The following is a 19,643-nucleotide window of genomic DNA, read 5'->3' as shown; positions in this document are numbered from 1 at the left end:
TACAAGGATATACTGTGAACCAGCATTAAATTAGCAACATATGAGTTGATATTAATGATTCATGTCATACAAGAAGTAAAACTTTTTCTTAATTTATACACAGCACACCTTTGGTAGTTAATACTATGATAGAAACATGCTTGTGAGCAGCCATAACTATAACTGACCTTCAAAAACTTCTGGAACATTTACCTCAGATGGTTGAACTTATGGAAAGCCATGGACTGTGATATAATGTCAACTTTTAACATAAAATAGATAGAGAAAAGGAGATAGTGAACACCAACCTCCAACTCTAGAATATTCTACAGAAAGGGTAAGTAGAGCACAGATAAATCCTAGGGAACAGTTTATCATCTTCATGGTAGTTTACTTCCTGTGAGGAAAGAATATTCGCCTTTCTATTAGCTGAACCTTGAACAGAAGGTCATCACAGAAACAGAGTAAAACTATACACATATCATAGGACTGATGTGGAGCAATTTACCAAATGGGACTAACAATTAGCCTACAAATACAGATCAGTGTTAGGTTGCTATACTACATGTAGATCTAAGGCTAGCTCTATAACTATCCTCAAACAGATCTGACAATTAGCCTACAAACACGATTCAGTGTTAGGTTGTTACTACCACTACTAATACTCTTAGCCTGTGAGTTAAGCTTCAGTATAAGAATATCTTCAGGCTATGGACTCTGTCAGTAAAGAGTTCTGATGATAAAATGACAAACATTTTGAGATTAGCAATTGACTATCACTACTCCGCTCTTTCTGCTAGAAGCTATTCAACTTACCTAGTAAATCTCACAGTTCCTAGTAAACATACACTATGTAGTCCTGCACTCTCAGCCTTTGTAGATAAAGTTTATATAGTATTACTGTTGGGCTCTACTAAGGTTACTCTTACTAAGGTTATAACGTCAACATAAATCCTGTATATCTAAAGGCCTCACTATTAGCAAAGCTACATCTGATTGGCTGCTGCTTTTTTAATAGACCTTCCCAAATTGGCCTGCATGCGAGAAAACTAAGCATAGATAAGAAGTTTTCTTCTACTGAGCTCCAAGTACAAAGTAGGGAAGGCAACTTTTGAACAATTATTGATAGTGCTGTTCCATAGAATAGATATGAGCTAAATAGCCAATTTGTTCAAAGGATTTGGTGCCCAGTGTACATGAAAAATATACAGCGCAGTCTGGGAAATATGTAAGTGGTACCTTTTTGACCAGAATTTTTGCACTGATAAGGCGGAAGGGCCTAATAATGAAAGTTGCATATACTGACCTCCTAACAAAGTTTGAAATGCCTTGAGTACATAAATACATACATACAATGCAGTGTATATGATATATGGTATATTGTGTAGTATTTAATGTGTGGTATACATCAAGCTGCTTTATGTACATGTATAGTCAGGCGGCTGGTGATTTGAAATACATGTACCAAGGGAGAAAGTGGTAAACCAAAATTACTGACACATATACATGCGTATGTGTATGATGGATCTTGGTTACATTACAGACGGCAAGCATATTTCCTTATTAAATGTTGTATACTTATAGAATATTCATATGAATAATACACTGTACTGGTTCATTGGAGAAGTAAACAGCTGAGACAGTTAGATGTGCTTCATCATGTAAGACTAGATTGTCTCAATTAATACTATGAAAAACAATAGAGAATTATAATTATTTTTAATAAAACGATTAAGCTAGTATAGATCCAAAAATTGAATTTACTTTTTTTTAATTCAGCTTAGCTTTTGCTGTACATAGAGGTCAACTCAAGGTCAACTCGTGACATGTTTGTGTATTTGATGGTTAAAAAAGAACTTAAACAAAACTTTAGTAGATTTTATCAGAAAGTGACAGTATTTTTTATCATTTGCAATAGTTTTTATGTTTGAGGTGATCTGACTGCCAGGATGTTTCAAGATTAAAAGCATGTATAAACCCTGATTGTGGTTAAGCACTCAGAAGAAAAGTACGAGTAAATCATGTCAATATAGTTACTATTGTTGCTGCAATTGATACCAACTACTGCTTTCAAGTTGCAGAGTTACGCGCCTCTTAACATATATAAATTTCATAGTTGCAATTTTGCTTGATCTCAGCATTTTACACGCAATTAATTTTGTTTGTTTTTAATCAATAAACATCTTAATAGTTGCAATGATTACATATGATAAAAATACTTACACTCTCTGGTAAAATCTTTCAAATCGTGTGCAGATTTTATCTTTAAGGAAGGACACTCATTTGTTTTATATGGAATGTCAGATCCTCTCATTTTTTATTTGTGTAGAAGCACTAAGATTGACCTATTTTAATTTTCATTGCTAAAGATTTTTTAACGATTTTCAAGATTTTCGGATGTTAAATTATCCTTTTGCAAAAAAGGAACCAGTTAGTCTTAATTTTACTCAGAATTCACAGCATAATACCGTTGCTTTCAAACTTTTGTATTTATGGCTTAGGATAGATGAAAAGGAAATAGCAAACAGTGACTTCAAAATATTTTTTCTAGAGAAATTCTTCAACAAATCTTTTTTGAACAATTTTTCAATTTTTCTTCGACATTCAAGAGACCTCAAACACTTGAAAAAACAAATTTTTAGCATTTTTTGTCTCAACACAGATTGGCACAAGCTTGTCTGCTCTCAGGCTGATGTAAATAATATGTATGATGAATTTTTGAGCAAATTTCAATCAATTTGTGATAAGCATGCCTCTTTTAAAAACTATCCAACGTCTCTTAGACATCACAAATATAAAAAACCTTGGATAACTGATAAAATTTTGTTAATGATGAGAAAGAGAGACTACATATTTAAACAATCTTTAAATTTCCATCTAAATACAAAATTGAAACAAAAATTCAAATTTTTTTGAAATTTGGTAAAGCAAATTTCAAAAAAATTTTGAAATTTTTAATTTCAAAATTAAAAATGTAATTTTTAATTTTGAAATTTGTAATTTTTAATTTTTGCATGACTACGTAATGCAAAATCCGTGTATTTTAAAAATTTACTAGAGTCAGCGGGGAATGCCAAAGCATACTGGCAAATTTTAAATTAGCAATTAGAGAAATAAACAATATGTAGCGGTGTTCCAAAATCAATTATTCACAACGATGCAGAAATTAAAAACGCACAAGAGATAGCCACTTATTTTAACCAATATTTTACAGTCATTGGAGCTACATTAGCCGAAGCCTTTAGCAGTACTCCAGGTCTTCGGGACAATATGAAAAATGTTTATCTGTTACCAATGGGCTTGCAGTTTCAGTTCGGCAGTGTTGGTGGGGATTATGTTAAGGATTTCTTGCAAATCAAGGATTAAATGCAAATAAAGCTACAGGATTAGATTCAATTCCATCACAGCTTGCGAAAATTGCAGCACCTGCTTTAACTTATCCTCTAGCTCATATTATAAATACTAGCATACAACTAGGTATGTTCCCTGATAGCCTTAAAATAGCAAAAGTTGAACCTTTGTTTAAAAGGGGTTCACTAAAGCTTTTATCAAATTGTTGACCAATATCTGTATTGTCAGATTTTAGTAAAATTTTTGAGAAAGTTGCTCAGACCCGTATTCCCTGGAGCGGCTGGTCGGCTGAGCTGCCCCAACTTTTTAGGAACTTTTCACGGCTAAGTACAGTCAAACTCGGATAACTCACCCTCAGATAAAAGGTAACATTTCATCTCAAACACAAGGTTAACTTGAACAGATTTGTTTGGTCCGTTCCCACGCAATGATAAATTGCTTCAGATATCTCGACCTCAACATCATTTATTTGAAATTTTATTTGCCCAACGGCTATGGAGACGGTTTTTATCGCTGTAGAATATCACTTTATTCCAAGCCATAGAGACAAACATCAACAATTTAGTAGTTCTTGGGGTCATTATTATCATCATCAGTGGCAAAATATTCTTGTTAACGACCTTTATAAAAGTTTGTGAAATATCAAGTTTTACCAAACATCCGCTTGGCCATGTCCCGTCAAAAGCGTGGAAACCTCCGTATGAACTTAAAATATAATTGGCAAAATTGATCTTTGTTGAAATGCTTAAAAGAAAAAGATGTCTTTTTTCTGAGCGTTTTAACTGCGGTCAAGTTTTGCCTATTTTAGTTTAAAAATGTCTCGTCAGTCACATCACCTAAAACAAAACAAATCTCAAAAAATAGAAAAATTTTGATACTTTCCGATAAACATTTTTAAAACTTCACATGAGAGGCCCGGCTGAGACCCTACATAAGAGGAACCTGTTGGGGGCTTACACCGCCCCCTCCCCAACATCTCCAGGTGTTCATAACTAGTCGCCTAACATTAGCCGCCCCAACTTGCAACCAGTGAATACAGGCCTGAAGTTGCTAATATGCAAATATGCCAATATTTAGAAAATAACAGCAATCTTACGACACAACAGTTTGGTTTAAAAAAATCAAAACACTAGCCAAGCATTAATTGAGCTCACAAATAAAGTTTTATCAGCGATGAACCATGGCAGAGTAGTACTAGGGATATTTCTTAATTTTATTAAGGCTTTTGACACTATTGACCACAATATACTCATTTACAAATTAAAATATATTCACTTTTCATTGTCTTCTATTCACTGGATAAAACAAAACTACTTGGAATATAGAAAACAAGTAATCTTTGTAGAAAACTATAAATCTAGCTTTTCAAGTATCAATTGCGGCATTCCTCAAGGTTCTATCCTGGGTTCAACCGTATCCCTAAAATATATTAATGATCTTGTGTTATCTACTAATCATTTAAAACCTATGCTATATGCTAGCGACACAAATTTATTTTTTGAGTCTAACACTTTGAATAATGACATTGATATAGTCAATAATGAGCTTGAGAACATTGAACAATGGTGTAATACAAATAAACTAGAAATTCCCCTGTCATACAGCCCACGACCAAAGTGATAATTGAAAAAGAAAGGGTACTGCTGGTTGAGAAATGCAATATTAGCAGTCAAATGGCACTGCAGTGCAATAGGAGAACTGCAATGGTAGCTGCAATGGTAGCTGTAATGTACTAGGTGTTATTATGTACAACAAACAGCAATAATGAAAAGAAAATATTATGTTTATATCGCTCCCTGCCATAGGAGAAATGCAATATTAGAAGTAAAATGGCAAGCTACTGTGTAATATTATATATATGTATATATATATATATATATGTATATATATATATAATTAAAAATTGATTCTTCACCCCGGTTAACCCGTATGGGTAGTAGTTTCCGCTCTAACTCGGGTCTCCTACCAGAGACCTGGGAGTTTGAGCACTCGCCTCAAGATCTTAGCTGTTCCCAGTAGCGCACTTTTCTGCAACTCACATGAGTTGATTGCTGTTGGTATTTGGGCAAGCCACATTTTATGCGCCGGTGTTATGGCGCCCAGTGCCCCAATGACTACTGGGATTACAGTTGTTCCTACATCCCAGCATTTTTCAATCTCTTCTCCAAGAGAGAGATATTTCTCTACCTTTTCTTTTTCTTTGCTGTCTATATTGTAGTCATTGGGTACTGCCATATCTATTATAGTAGCTCTCTTATTCCTCTTGTCCACCACCACTATATCTGGTTGGTTTGCTAGGACATGCTTGTCAGTCCGGATGTAGAAGTCCCAGAGGATCTTAGCGTGATCATTTTCATTGACCTTACCAGGAGTTTCCCACCAGTGTTGTGGTTTATTAAGGCCATACTCGTCACATAGACTTCTATACACAACACCTGCGACATGATTATGGCACTGGAGTCGATCTCAACTAAATTGATCAGTGAGATCAATGCCCTAATCTACAGTACGGCAACCGTCGTCTTGGAGGAAATGGGTATTAAGCCACTGTCAACAAGGCTTCAAGCCATTCCATCTTGGCAGCTGAGGCTACAAAATAAGATCAAGGACTTGCGCAAGAAAGTTAGTAGGCTCAGTGAAAAGTCTAACCACAGTGTGGAGCGTCCAAAAAGGGAAGCCACAATAGGAGCTCTAGAATCTGCCAAACAGCAGCTAGTAGCACTCTCGGCATGGCTGAAGCGGTACACCAAAGAGCGGGATAACAAAAGAATGAACAAATTCTTAATCAATAATCCATCTAACGTGTATTCTCAGCTCAAAGGTGAACTGCGGAGGCCAATGTCAGATCTCCCCGATCCAGCACCTCAAAGTTCTAGAAGGACATCTGGGAGAAAGAGACTACTCATAACACTACTGCAATTTGGTTGAAGAGGCTTAAAGAGAGCCACCAACACACTGTGGCTCAGCAAGGACTCACCATCAGCAAAGTGGACATCAAGTGCAGAGTGCAGTGTATGAAGAACTGGGCAGCACCTAACCATGACATGATTCAAGCGTTCTGGTTGAAGAAATTGACATCACTTCACACTAGAATGGCTAAGCAGATGGAATGCCTAATAGAAGAAGGTGACCATTCGGAATGGCTGACCAAAGGACGAACTGTACTTCTTATAAAAGATCCAAAGCAGAGGCCGATTCCCAAGAACTATCGACCAATAACGTGCTTGCCCACCACCTGGAAACTGCTCTCAGAAATAGTTGCAGACAAACTGGAAGAGCACATAAGTCACTATATGACCAGTGCTCAGAAAGGAATTGGGCGCAACACTCAAGGAGCCAAACAACAGTTACTGGTGGATCGGACGGTCTGTCAAGACAGCAGGAGAAGGCATACCAATCTTGCCATGGCTTGGATTGACTACAAAAAGGCCTATGACTCAATTCCCCATAGTTGAATACTTGAGTGTCTCAGTATGTACAATGTTCACCCTGCTCTTGGGGCATTCATCAAGATGCCAAGACCAAATGGAAGACAGAACTGGAGGCTAATGGCAAAAAGCTGGCGAGTGTAAAAATTAAGCGAGGCATCTATCAAGGTGACTCCTTATCACCGCTGCTCTTCTGCATATGCCTAAACCCTCTAAGCAATATGCTGGAGAAGACTCAATATGGGTACCAGTTTAAAAGTGGCACTAAAATAAGCCACCTCTTCTACATGGATGACATCAAGCTGTACACTAACAAAGAAAGGGATATTGATTCGCTAATACACCTCACTCAGGTATACAGCAAGGACATCGGAATGACCTTCGGTATTGAGAAATGTGGAAGGCTAATTCTTAAGAAAAACCATTCTATGCTCACTGATGGCCTAAAAATACCAAATGGTACCATCAAAGATATAAAAGAAGGGTACAAGTACTTGAAGATTATGCAAAGCAACATCAACCACGAAGCCGAGGTACGTCACAAAGCCATTACCGAATACAAGAAACGCCTTCGGCAGGTCTTACGGAGCCAGCTCAATGCCAAGAACCAAGTCATGGCAATAAATGCCTACGCACTGCCGTAATAAGATATCCAGCAGGCATAATAAAGTGGACTGAGTAAGCCATCAAGGAAGCAGATATAGCAACTCGTAAACTGCTGACCATGCATGGAGCACTCCACCCAAAATCTTATACTACTAGATTGTATCTCGATTGGAAAGATGGCAGTAGAGGACTCAAAAGTGTACAACAGACAGTGAAGGAGGAAGAGCAAAGCATTAAAGCCTATGCAGCCTCTATGGCCACTTCAGATAAGTTGCTAGCTGAATTTCAATCGGCTGCTCTTACAATGGACCTTCGCCCTGATGATGAGGAAATTGACTGGCACACGAAATCTATTCATGGTGCTTACCACCGACAAATATCTAAGGTTGGCGATCTTCACTAGACATATATGTGGCTGAACAAAGAAAACCTAATGGCCAATACAGAGTCGCTAATCATGGCAGCCCAGGAGCAAGTGCTCCCAACAAGGCAACTCTAAACGAAAATCTATCACACTAGAGACGATCCTAGATGCAGACTGTGCAAAGATGCACCTGAGACCATCCAACACATCATCAGTGGATGCAAGCAGCTAGCAGAAAATGCATACACTGAGCGGCATAATCATGTCGCAGGTGTTGTGTATAGAAGTCTGTGTGATGAGTATGGCCTTAATAAACCACAACACTGGTGGGAAGCTCCTGGTAAGGTCAATGAAAATGACCGTGCTAAGATCCTCTGGGATTTCTACATCCGAACTGACAAGTATGTCCTAGCAAACCAACCAGATATAGTGGTGATAGACAAGGAGAACAAGAGGGCTACTATAATAGATATAGCAGTACCCAATGACTACAATATAGCCAGCAAAGAAAAAGAAAAGGTAGAGAAATATCCCCCTTTTGGAGAAGAAATTGAAAAATGCTGGAATGTAAGAACAACTGTGATCCCAGTAGTCATTGGGGCACTGGGCGCATTAACACCGGCGCATAAAATGTGGCTTGCCCAAATACCAACAACAATCAACTCAGGCGAGTTGCAGAAATGTGCGCTATTGGGAACAGCTAAGATCTTGAGGCGAGTGCTCAAACTCCCAGGTCTCTGGTAGAAGACTCGAGTTAGAGCAGAATTTACCACCCATACGGGGTATCCGGGGTGAGGAAACAAAATATATATATATATATACATATATATATATTTATATGTATGTATATATATACATATATATACATATATATATACATATATATATATATATTTATATATATGTATATACATATATGCGATATACATATATATGTATATCATTGGTCATAGCAACCAACATCAAGAAGTTGTGATATTTATTTTTAGATATAAATATTTCTGTATCTATATCTAAAAAATTATGCTGAATTTAAAATACTAAACAGATTTTAGCTGGTTGTCATAGAACTACACTAGATGTATAACTTTAAAAAAATGTAGGCCTATTACTTAATTTTGCAGACATTAAAAACGGCTTGGCAGTACTGCAATATTGGGTACAGCTGTAGTAACATCAACAAAATCTTTAGAAAAATCATAACAGTAACATATTGCACACCATCGGTCACTATATACTTTGACCTTGTAAGTTCGAATAATTATTCTTATAACTAAATCTTGTAAAATCGAATAATTATTCTTACAATTAAATATTGTAACAATCTTACAGTAATCATTAGAAAAATATCATCGTCACTTCTTTTACTTTCACTGCTTTGGACATCAGTTGGAATACCAAAGTACTCATAATATGTGTCCAAAATGTCAGAGTCCGGTAGAATCGGCAAAAAAGAAACGATTCCTTTTCAGTACTTCTACATTATTTACAGAAACCTTTGGCAATTGGACAATGCCATAGACTGGTGAAATGTGCAAGTTTTTCTCATAAAATGCGCATGACTTAATGGTTCTACTCTCTGTCCGCCGGCCTTATCGGCGATTTGTTGGCCAATCTTAATTTTGATTAAAAACTGTTTGTCAAGTTTTTATTGCGATTTTTAGGCCAAATTAATCTGTCTATTAATGTATAATCTGATCAGATGGGTTAGTTTTAGGATATTGCGTCAATTTTTCAAAGACTTGGTAACATATTTAAATATGTTTATATGTGTTTTGTATCATCGTTATACTTAAATGACTCAACACAAAAATGGTTAAATTTTTTGATGGGATTTCAGTACAAGGGTTTGGTATAACGACCGTTGACGGATAATTTTTTGGGAGTTGTGTGCACATATCATTGTGTGCATTTATCATAAAGCTCCCAAACAATTGCTTCGCTCATGTTTAGTCAAGGGATTAACTGTTAACATGGACAAAAAAAATTCATTGGAATAAAAAATCATTAAAAGAAGATTAAATTAGAAAAATCTATAAAATTATTTAATTCGGAGTTGAAATAGACATCTTGTATCAAATTCTTAGGAACCCATTTGGACAGTCACCTGATATGGGACACACACATCAATAAACTAAATAAGCAGATAGGATCTATGTCAGGCCTGATTAGTAGATGTTCTAAATTTTTACCCAAAAGTATTATGAAACTAATATACAACGTGTCTATTAACTCAAAGATTTGGTTACCGTCTGGAGTCCTGGGAAAATGCTCCATTTTGTTATTTAAAAAAATACTAATATTAAAAAAGGGTCTAATGCGCATAATATTTAATAAACCACCACTAACTTTATCTCGATTCCTGTTTGTTTAGCTGTATGTGTTGCCTTTTGACAAACTATCAGTATAAAATTCTCTTGATAGCTTATTCAAAATTTTATCCAAGTTATGACAAAAACACAAAAGATTCACACTATAACACCAGATTTTTAGAAACCAATTTACCTTTACCATTATTTTTACTGCTTCAGGTCAAAAAAAACAATCGAATACAGCGTACTATCACAATAGAACAGTCTTCCAATAGACTTACGCAAAACCTCTGCATTTACTAGTTTTAGAGTTAATATGAAAAGCCATTTGTTAAACCTAGACTCCTAGAAGGAAGACCTGCTGTTTAAGTTTACCAATTGTTGTGGGCCCAGCGCCTCAACTAGCTGCAGTGCTACTGCGCATGTGTGCCTCATCACGCCTTAACAATAGAAACTAGGTTTCAATATTTTGTTCAACTTAATCAATAATAAAACTATATCTTTATTTTTACTTAATGTTATATTTTTATTATTTGATGAAATGAAACACACACACGCATATGCACGCACCCGCACACACACAACATGTAATAAGAAATAACTTGTTTAGGTCTGTTAAAGTGTATCATACTAAAACATGTAAAACAAGAGATAGTAATCCTTTCTCCCATCTAGCACCAACTGTTGCGTAAGTTTGACATGTTAATACATTCTCTTTGATTCAGAAAAGATAAACTGAAGATGCACTGCTAACATAACAATACGTACTTTTGACATATACACATCGTAGCAGGATAGACTACACAGATGATCTCCTTAACTACTAAAGCAACCACGAGTCTCTCTGCTACCAGTTTTAGCTGATTCTCAGATGATTTGCTAGTCTCCGAATATATATGCGAATTCACCTCCAATAATTATAGTGAATATACTGTTTTTCTGTTCTGATTCACCATAATCTAACTTTGTATCAACTTACCCATGCCACCTTGTTCTAAAGATTGATGCTGACAAAAAAGGCACAGCTGCCAGTTGTTTACAGTGGGCTGGCAATGTGGTGCAAGGTATAACTACAGTCACATTGTACTCATTTTGGCTACAAATAATATTGTTCTTTGCTTTTAGTTAAGCCTGTCCTAATTATTGTTTAACTGGAATTTGAGATAACCTGTGAGCATTCAGAATTGAAATTTTGCCACCACAATCAGCCTGTTACACAACAAGTGACAAAGAGGAATGGGTGTTAAAGATATTAATGCAAATATTTCTTAATAAAATAATTTCTGTGACCAATAAACAAGTAGAACACCCAGAAGTAACCAGCCCATCATGGAAGGGGAACACAAAGTTTAATAACAATTATTGCTGAACTTAGTGTTTTTGTGTGTGATTGACTAGTTTGTATACACGCCAAACTGGGGTTTACATTATATACAGGCTAGTGATGTACCGCTTGTTGTTGTTTCATCGATTTACAACAAGGCTCCACTCAGTAACTACTCATCTAAACTCGGCTAGTAGCAAAATAAAAATAATGTAATATTATAAATAAATCACGATTATTTATTATTTTCTCAATAGGATGGAAGTGAAACAGAATAAAACGAGTTGTTTTGAAATTTTTCGAATGGAAACTTTCTTTTCTTTCACTGTATATACCGTATCCTGCGGCCGCAGGACCTTTTTGATAGAACTATATTCTATCTTCCTTTTCTGTGAGATTTCCAAAACCAAGTATTACAGTGCTCGCTGCTTGTAGCATTTAATATAAAAACTTATGGCAAAAACCTAACCAAAGTTTCATGAGCCTAGCAAAGTGTTGCTTGTTTTGTCGTATCAAAGCCAAGGTAGCACAACTTCTACAAACGTTAGAGCTAGCCATGTGTATGTATATACGATAACTACATCAACAATAATAATAGTATTTCTCTCAAGTTACCAGCTTTAATGAAAATGAGTTGCTGCGCTGATTGAATGGCAGACTTGATAGTTGAACATATTTGCTGATCAGACGCTGCTAACTTTCAAACGTATGCAAATGCTTTCTTTAAAAATATTAGCATCAGCGTGTATTTTAAAAACTTATGAAGCAGAATGTTCTACAGCCATTAAAATCTTTATCACCTCTAACTACACATGAGAACCCACTTGAAAGTGAACATACTACCATCCTAACAGTAGAACAGTTGAACAACTATAAGGCATGAGCAAGCAACTAAAAGTTTGTGGTAATAAAATGTTCCTACCTATTGCTGAACAACATCGCTCACCGATTCACTATTTTTCTTTGGCTTGTTTTGGAAGCTAATAACCACTCATGCTATAGCTAAATTTTTCGGGATTACGATTAAAAAACTTCCCCTTTTGAACCCTTTTAACACTTGGCATGAAACAGACAGAGATGTGTCAGGGTTTGAAACAATAGATGACCAATAAGTTGAAAGAAATAATAAATTGTGGGAACATTTAATACCACAACTGTTTCAAAACATTGCAGCAAGCACTGCGATACATCAAAAAGCAAACATGAAAATCTAGGGCAACTGCTATGCTGGTGGAAATATCAAGCATGGGAATTGTCCAACCATCACAGCTGATGTGATGTGAATATATGGGACATCAATTGAATTGTGAGTTTTTGACCACTATAATGAGGAACATATAAATGGAAAACATTATAAAATTCCAACTAAATTCTGATTATGGTTGATCAATACCACTTAAAGATGTGGTTGCATCAAAAAGGTCGATTTTAAGAAATTAAGACCAATAAAAGGCTAGAGCATCAGCTACAATTTGATGTTATTTTTATCATTGTAGGCTACCCCTGTCCAGAGATATATACGTTTTAATGAGGCCAACTTTTAAAAAGCTCACATTCCAGCGGGTGCTTCATTCATGATGTAACTAGTGATACATCTGAAAAGAGTCAACGAGCAATAAATATAAGATCGCTTCATTAGCCAATCATCAGCACGAGATTATTATATAGGTCATAATAAATGTTGTCACTCATAAAACACGGTGTCTGTGATCTCAAATTTATGGATTTTACTCTATTATTAAATAGCATAGACATCGATATTTATTAAATTAATTAGCATCGGTACTTTAATGAATTACTCGATCGACACGTTTTATTGACGAACAACAGAATTGCAAAAATTTCTGTGAAGTTACTGCGAAGGTAAGTCCGAGTTTTTTGAGCATCAGGTGGTTAAAGTGCTGTGGAGAAAGATAGGAGAATGGAGGTAAATTTATCTTTTACTTTGAGTCTCCTATAGATATACTGTTGTGTTTACATTTAGATTATATTTCCCTTTTTGAGGTTATAATGTAATCTTCTGTGCACGCATGCGAGATACGTATGTACAGTGAGTTTTTGAAGGCTTCTTTTTAATCCATAGCATCTAGCAATACTATGGCTTAGATTGATGAATATACTAAAGGCAATAATTTTAGTACTCACAAAAACATTTACTAATTAATAGAATTATAACTTTTTGCTATCATCAATCCTCGTTTTATAATTTTTTATTGTTTCAACTAGCTATATTTGCTTCAAATTTTCTTTGGCAGTTTTAGCTAGTAAATTAGATTTATGATTTGACTTTAGATGTTCACTTCTCACTTGTAGAAAAGAAAAGAAAATTGATTGATCAATGCACATCTTTAACTTCCAGCACCAAACCTTTGAATCATTGGCTTAGCGTACTTATGCTTTCGTTAAACATTTATTCATTTTTAAAATTACACTTTATAAGCACGAACATTTGCAGTAGAGAGCAGAGCTGGTCTGGGCCTGTCCATCGCCTGTTACTTGAGCATTATTGTACAACTTATGAACTAAGCAGAAAATATATGTATAAAATCATGCACCGAGTCTTGTACTAGTGGAGTAAAGTGAAGGTCGCACAAAACCTTTACATTAGTTCGCTTGACATAATGACCGTAAACCGGCAAAATTGGTAGTCGGTACTAAAATGTTCAAACAGCGTTTAGAAAAAAAGCTAATATGACAAGTTTTTAATTTCACCTGTTTCAGGCGTTTGAGATATTGGTAATAATGTATATTTGCTATGACTGCTTAGCAGAGTTATTTGCCTATGACTGGATATGCATCTTATAACCTTGTACAACTTGAGTGGAGTTAATTTTCATTTTAACTTCCATGTACAGATAATTTCTAAATTAGGCTTCAATGTATTTCTGCTTTGCAGGGTTCCAGGGCTGGTTTCACTCTTATATGTTGAATATAATGTTAATGTTAATGTTAATGTTATATACTCTTCTCATCAATATCGGTTGAAAGATTACAAATACAGACAGTGTTGAGACTGTTTTTATCAAGATCTAGTGAAGAATGTCAGCAAATTTGTAGAGGCTGTTGAACATTTTGGTTTTGACACAACTGAATGGTGAGTTTTCTTGATTGTAATTGCTTTCAAAACTTGTTTGTCTGCTTGATTGTGCACAAGAGTAAAGTGATCATATTTAAGAACCTATTTTTATGTCAAGAGACCTTTTCAAAACACAGTAACCATATCGATAACATAATTGACAAAAGTAGGACTGTCAACTTTTCCATTCTGTGATTCCTTAATCCATCGTTTTTTTTACAACATCAAGTTGTTTGCACATGCGCTCGTTAGCGAAAAAGCCACCATATTTGTAGAAAACGATCATTTTTCTTTTATTTACTAGTACTTTTTTATGTTGTTTTAATACTATAATAAAAAAATTGCAAACAAAAGCATCGTTTTCAAAAATTCTTTGCAAAAGTTCCGTGTTTTTATTGATAAAATTGTCTATAAAGATGGCCGACAACGATAAAATGATGTCAGGAGAAAACGAAGGATTCTCATGTTAGCTATTGATCATAAAGAGGCAACAAAGTAAATATGAGTGAAATAAAGTGAGCAAAAGAAAAAGGATATTACTGAAACAAAAAGTAATAAGAAAATAAGAAATGAGAGAAATGCCTCAAACACGAAGAAAAATTTGTTGTTTTAGCAAAAACTAATTTTTTTAGTAAAACCTCTAATTGAACACCATGGGGTTCTATTTTTCAACCCATCTTCAATAGTAGAGGTCAATTAGAGGCAGTGTTCCAATAGAGGCTGCTGGTGTATTACTCAAATGGCTTGTCAGAATTTTCAGGAGATAAATTTAGCTTTATTGAGGGCAAAGTGAATGTCACCTATACTAAACCTTGTGGATGATATAAACCTGCTAAACTGCCTCCAACTTGTTAAATATCTCTTAATAAATATGCTTTGAGAAACCGAGAAATGTCTCCTATTGCTTGCAATTGACCTGCGTTGATATTATAGCCTGCGTTCTTCTTTGCGATTTGTTGGCACTTTCAATTTTTAATTTATTCCAAGTTTGAAGGCACATTTTTATTTTATATTTATATTTACCAATGTCGCATAAAAACTCATTGCACTCATGGATATGTTTGTTACAGTTTGCAGCTAAAACTAGCTTTGCAGCTTAAACTAGCTACAGTTTGCAGCCAAAACTTGCTTTTTATGTGCAATAGATGAGTATAGCTATGAGCGTCGATCAACTGTATGATCAAATTACCGCAATGATGCTATCAAGTTATATGCTGTAGATCTGAAAACTTATAAGTTATATAATGATAATCTACCAAATGCTACAAATTTGTTCAGTAACAAATGCCGTAAATGAACCACACTTATATTCCATACAGAAAAAAATGATTAACATTTTTAAAACGAAAATTTTTCTATCGTTTGTTTGGATAGCTGCGCTCTGATTGTTGCTTTTGATTAAAAAAACATCTAGTTGTCCAATACTTTTCACATTTTCTTCTGACCTCAATTTTTTCCGCACTGCTGAACTAGTCGATATTAGCACCCAAACCAGTTTTTTGGCAGAGCAAAGCTTTTACACCCTGCTTTTAGCACAAATTCAATGCATAAAAGTTTTGCTCGCTAAACGTAACCTTAACTCAAAACATGCAAACCGTTTTTATATATGTACATCAAAGTATTATGACTGCGTTAAACAAGGAACTTCTACTTGCCTGAAACCGTTATTGATTATATCAATGGTGTCGCTTCCAAAGTTTTAACAAAAAAAAGCAAAAGGCTTTGGAGTTGGACAATGATTGTTATTAATGTAAACAATTCATTATTAATATCATTTTTTGACACTTTTCTACTGATCACTTGATATTATGGGTTCATAAAGATCATAGATAGTCAAAGCGGCGGTCAAATGGAAATGGCGCTCAACTAGAGGGTGGTGCTCTATTTTTCAACTTTTCTCTCATAATGACATTCAAATAGAGGTGGCGTTTCAATAGAGGTGACGTTCAGTAAGAGGTTTTGCGGAATGTCAAGTTGTTATATCACAAATGTCTTTTATATCTCAATATTCAACACTAATAATCAATTCATTTAATTTGCAAAAGGCATCATTAGAATCCTTCATACAAGCACCTAAGATTGTAGATGCAAGAAAGAGACCTCGCTCAGATGTTGTTGACTATGCCAAGGAAGTGTTGAAGGAATACTTACTATGCAAAGGATGTGCAAGAAGCAATCTCTTAGGTTGAGGCACTATTAGCAAACAAATACAAGAAAAATTTTGTGATATTATAATAATTGATAGCTTACATAAAATAAAATATTTTCTGAAACTCATTGCTTTAGTATTTGTTGTTTATTGCCACACCTGTCAACACCTGTCAACACCTGTCAACATGTGTCAACATGAAAACTTGACACGTAAACTAAAAGTTTTTACAGTTATTATCAGACTGCAATATGATGAGCTGTTTGAAGGGTGGCGTCAGATTCTCATCAAGTAACTTTTAATCAATATTTAAGCGCTGTCATAATATTGCTTATAAGGAGGCAATAACCTCCACTTTTATGATGCTATTTAGTGTTGTTTTATATGTTTCATGAGCAGCTTTGCACAAATAATACCTTTGTGATAGCATCATGTCTGTACACAATGACAATGAAACTTCAATTGCCAGTGAACTAGTGAACGATCAATGATTCTTCATAGAATACTTTACTGAAGAGTTTTCTGCTCCTGAAGTCTTTTGATAAGCTTTCATAGACTCATTGCATGCTACATAGCCAGTATTTAAACATCAGATGCTGTTATTGCAACCAGCAGCTTCCAAACTTCCTGATCACTAAGCATCACCTGCTCTTTAGGAGAGCTATAGCTATATAAGAAAAAATTCAGTGTCATTGAGCAAAATACCCCATTGCGTCTTTGAGAGATAAAAGGCTGATATTTCATTTTGCTAGAAGCTTTTTTGACAAAAGAAAATTTTTACAGTTCAAAAAGAGTTATAAAGTATTTTAAAAAACTGTTAGAGTCACTTGACATCTGGAGAGTTATCCACATCACCTTATCTCCTTCAGGTTATTTCTATATTAACACCTCTATGTTTATGTACAACTGAAGTTACTTCTATATATATATTTCTCAAAGTCTGTCTGTCTGCATTTTGGCTAAATATTTTAAAATCTTGATAATAAATTTTTGTGTTCTGATGGATTTGAACTCACGACGATTGCATTGACAAGTTTTTTATTCGCACACTCTACCGCTGAGCTAAAACGGCATATTTATCAAAGATGTTTTTTTATACCGCATAACCCATGCCCATGCTAATTATTTTAGCATTGCACACATGTGTTACGCTGCTCCTGTTTAAAAACATTTTGGGACCTAAGTTTATGCAACGTGATGCTTCTTCATCTTTTTTATTTAAAGCAAATAATTTATCTCGAACTTGAAATTTGGCGATTTTTGTACTGATTATATACGCTACAAAAAGATATACATTGCATCGAAATTTCGTAGTTTACATACTTGCTATTTAATTTGCATCTACATTTAGTTTGCTACTATTTTATTCCAGCTGCTCAGAAGACTTTTCCCAGCTACATTATGTTTCAGCGATTCTGATTTGATACATTGCATTCCACAATCATTAAATACGAACATAATATTTTGTTTGTTTAAAAATCTTTTTACATTACTTTTTTTAGTTCAAATTGAAGCATCTTTATTTGTATGAATATTTTGCAATTTGTTATTTAACGTTTATTTTAATAGCGGTATAGTATACTAACAAGCGCAATTTCCTTTCCTCAACAGACGAATATTGCATTAGTTACACATGTGTTTCACAGAAGATCCTATCAGCGCTTGCTTTGTGTATTAGCTTACACATCTTTCCTTCCAAACCTGACCAATTAGTAATTCATAATTAATTTCACATTTTATAGCAAACATTTGTAATATTACTGTAAGATTATCTGTTAGATTATCTGTAAGATTTATCGTGTAAGATTATAAGTATCAGTTATTCCTCACTCTCTTATATTTACATACATTTACATACTTTGACAAATATATATATATATATATATATATATATATATAGACATATATATTTACATTCTCTTATTATATTTATAGACTTTTTATAGCTTTTGAAGTTTATAATATAAATTTTAAACGTTTATTTCATCATCGTTATTATTTTAACTTGCATTTTTAAAATATAATTTGAGTATTGTGTTTGAAGTTTAAACATTATTAATTTTCCTATTCCTGTTATTATTACTTAGTTAGTTTTCAATCTTTATTATTAATATTAAGTTTTCATTCAACCAATTTTGGCAGACATTGTTATAATAAAATTTCAACTACAAAATACTATCATATTTTGTCTTTTTTTTATTAATCTGTTAAATACATGTATTCTCAGATGTGGCACAATGTCTCATGCCTCTTAAAAAAATAACCTGCAATGTTTCACCAGAGGAAAGAGAAAAAAGACTTAGAAAAGACAGGCTGAGGAAAGCAGCTGCTAAAGCCTTGGAAACTGAACGGCAAAGAAACGAACGCTTAGCAAAGGTTAGAGAAAGGAGAATACAACTTTGAGCATCACAGACTAACAAACAACACGCAAAAATTTTTGCATGCTAACACTAAAACGAACTGAAATCGCATAATTGTATACCAAGTAATTTTTGATTGTAATCGTAGCGTAATAGACTATATTTAGCCATTACTCTATAATGTGTTCACATTTAAATTTAAACACCTTTACCTTTTTATTTTTCCTTCTAATTTACATGTATTTCGACAAAACACTTCTTTCATGTAATGAAAATTTAAACTTACAGCTGTTTGACAATCTTTACAGTTGTTCTATTTATTCGTATTTTAGTTGTCTTGTACAAAACTTTTTCTTCATGATATGAAGTTACAGTTGTTTGACAAAGTTTGAAAATCTTTATAGCTGCTTTTATTTTCTCTCTTAACTTATTCCAACTACACAAAACACTTATCTCTCATGGTATGTAGTTTGAAAAGTAGAATGACAAATGTTGTTATATGTTAAACAACAATCAATTTTCTGTCCAAAGACTTTTTATTACTCGGGCAACGCCGAGTAGCACAACTAGTGTTTAGATAAACGAAACCAACCGTGACATGAGGACACAACTATGAAACTTATCTGTGCTGATTTGTTTACTTTAAACAAACTAATGTTACTGTTTTTATTTACAGACATAAAATAAACTAGAA

Source organism: Watersipora subatra, chromosome 11 (assembly GCF_963576615.1).
Source record: "Watersipora subatra chromosome 11, tzWatSuba1.1, whole genome shotgun sequence".
Taxonomy (NCBI): Eukaryota; Metazoa; Bryozoa; class Gymnolaemata; order Cheilostomatida; family Watersiporidae; genus Watersipora; species Watersipora subatra.
Note: the sequence above shows the minus strand (reverse complement) of the source record.